The following is a 256-nucleotide window of genomic DNA, read 5'->3' on the forward strand; positions in this document are numbered from 1 at the left end:
CACCACCATGCCCGGCTAATTTTTTAATATTTAGTAGAGACGGGGTTTCACCATGCTGGCCAGGATGGTCTCCATCTCCTGACCTCATGATCCGCCCACCTCAGCCTCCCAAAGTGCTGGGATTACAGGCATGAGCCACTGCACCCGGCCAGGATCCTTTAAATGTTTGACGGAAGCACAGCAACATCTACCAGACTACCACTATTAAGCCTCCCTGAGAATGGCGTCTCCAAAACCTGACAAGGAAGTGGTCATT

Source organism: Mandrillus leucophaeus, unplaced genomic scaffold (genome assembly GCF_000951045.1).
Source record: "Mandrillus leucophaeus isolate KB7577 unplaced genomic scaffold, Mleu.le_1.0 Scaffold404, whole genome shotgun sequence".
Lineage (NCBI taxonomy): Eukaryota > Metazoa > Chordata > Mammalia > Primates > Cercopithecidae > Mandrillus > Mandrillus leucophaeus.